Here is a 2751-nt window from a genome sequence, read left to right on the forward strand (position 1 = left end):
GGTTTGTTGTTTTTGAGACTAGCACTTGCTATATAACTCATGGTGGCTTCGAACTCTTGATCTTTCCGTATCAGCTTTCAGCTTTCAGAGTGCTGGAATTTCAGATGTGTACCTTCATGCCCAGTCAAAACTCTGCCATTTAACAAGCTCCACCCTTGTTCTGATACATGTGGAAGTCTGACAATTACTCTCCTAGGCGTTCTTTTTTTTTTCTTCCATTCTTTAATTTTATTAATTTATTCATATTACATCTAGATTGTTAGCCCTTCCCCTGTTTCCTCCCATTCTTCCCTCCCTCCCATTTCTCTCCTTCTCCCCTCACCTATGTCTGTGACTGAGGGAGACCTCCTCCCCATATATATGCTCTTAGAATATCAAGTCTCTTCTTGGTAACTTGCTATCCTTCCTCTGAATGCCACCAGGTCTCCCCATCCAGGGGACGTGGTCAGAAAAGGGGCACCAGAGTTCATGTGAGAATCAGATCTCACTCTCCACTCAATGGTGGAGAATATCCTGTTCGTCTGCTAGGTCTTGGTAGGGGTTTGAAGCTTACTGCCTATATTCTCCTTGGCTGGTGCCTTAGTTTGAGGAGGACCCCAGGATCCAGATCTGCCTGTCATAAAGTTCTTCTTGTAGGTTTCCAGGACCCTGTGGGCCCTACTATTTCCCCTTTCTTCCATGCTACTCTTGCCTAAAGTCTCAATTGGATGTCCTCTCCTCTGACCCACTTTCTTGGTAAGTAAAGATTTTCATGGTATGTATCCCTTGGACTAGTGTTTTGATATAAGTGAGTATATACCGTTTGTCTCTTTTTGCTTCTGGGTGAACTCACTCATTATGATAATTTCTAGAGCAATCCATTTGTCCACAAATTTCGGGAATTCCTTGTTTTTAATAGCTGAGTAGTATTCCATAGTGTAAATGTACCACAGTTTCTTAGCCCATTCTTCTACTGAGGGACACTTAGGCTATTTCCATGTTCTGGCTATTATGTATAACGCAGCTATGAACATGGTTGAGCATATGTCCCTGTTGTGTGGCAGGACATTTTCTGGGTATATTCCGAGGAGTGGGATAGCTGGGTCTTGAGGAGGCCCTATTCCCATTTTTCTGAGAAAGCGCCAGATAGCTTTCCAAAGTGGTTGTACTAGTTTGCATTCCCACCAGCAATGAAGGAGTGTTCCTCTCTCTCCACATCCTCGCCAACATGTGGTGTCATTTGAGTTTTTGATCTTAGCCATTCTGATGGGTATAAGATGGAATCTCAATGTCGTTTTGATTTGCATTTCTCTGATGACTAACGAGGACGAGCATTTCTTTAAGTGTTTCTTGGCCATTTGATATTCCTCTGTTGAGAATTCTCTGTTAAGTTCCAAGCCCCATTTCCCAATTGGGTTGTTTGGTTTTGTGGTGTTTAATTTCTTGAGTTCTTTATATATTTTGGATATTAAACCTTTGTCAGATGAAGGGTTGATGAAGATCTTTTCCCAGTCTGTAGGCTGCCACTTTGTTCTCTTGACAGTGTCTCCTGCCTTACAGAAGCTTCTCAGCCTCATGAGGTCCCATTTATTAATTGTTGACATTAAGGCCTGGGCTGTTGGTGTACTGTTCAGGAAGTTGTTTCCTGTGCCTATGTGTCCCAGGCTCTTCCCCACTCTTTCCTCTAACTGAATTAATGTCTCTGGTTTTAAGTTGAGGTCTTTAATCCACTTGGACTTGAGTTTTGTGCATGGTGACAAATAAGGGTCTAATTGCATTTTTCTACATGTAGACATCCAGTTAGACCAGCACCATTTGTTGAAGATGCTATCCTTTTTCCATTGAATAGATTTGGCTTCTTTGTCAAAAATCAAGTGAGCAAATGTGTGTGGATTCATCTCTGGGTCTTCAATTCGATTCCATTGATCCACCAGTCTATTGCTTTGCCAGTACCATGCTGTTTTAATTACTGTTGCTCTGTAGTACAGCTTGAGATCAGGTATGGAGATTCCTCTGGAGGATCTTTTGTTGTATAGGATTGTTTTTGCTATTCTGGGTTTTTTATTTCTCCATATGAACTTGAGAATTGATCTTTCAATATCTTCAAAATATTTTGTCTCCTAGGCGTTCTAATTCATCTCTTTATGCTGAGTACCTATAACATTTTAAAAAGGCATCCTTCCAAGAAATGTTTGAAAGAACAAAGTGACAGTATAATGAAAATGACACCAAAATCCCCATTGGTAACGTGTGCAATGCAGGGCCCAACCAATGCTAGTAAGAAAAAAATTTAGTGATGAAGCACACTTATGAAACTGGAGCTTGTAGACTAGTGTGTGGAAAGGCCAGGCTCTTCTTACTTCCCTGTTACACAGATAAACCGTTAGCTTGAAGATGCAACTAACTCCTTAAATCCATTTTCTTTGCCAAGTCAGAAAGTCTGAAAACACGTGTCTTGCGTGTATAATCAACCCATACCTTCTCTTGGCTGTACCCAAGTTCTGATTGTAAGAAGTCTAGGGGTTTCTCAAGGACTCCCGCAGCAACCAGGAATCTGCCAGTCTACGTGTCAGAATCCACCAGTCAGGGAAGACGCAAAAGAGTTAACAAGCTAGCGTGCTGCAGACTGGCAGCGAGACTGGCCAATAAGATGTCTAAGCTGGCAGCCAGTTCGTCTGGTGTGGGCGGGTATGGGACAAAGCATGCAAAAGAACCAGGGAGACCTAAGGGTGAGAGGGTAGCCGGGGTTAGAGACTTAGAGGAGGCGGGGGC

The sequence above is a fragment of the Acomys russatus genome, chromosome X (assembly GCF_903995435.1).
Source record: "Acomys russatus chromosome X, mAcoRus1.1, whole genome shotgun sequence".
Classification (NCBI taxonomy): domain Eukaryota; kingdom Metazoa; phylum Chordata; class Mammalia; order Rodentia; family Muridae; genus Acomys; species Acomys russatus.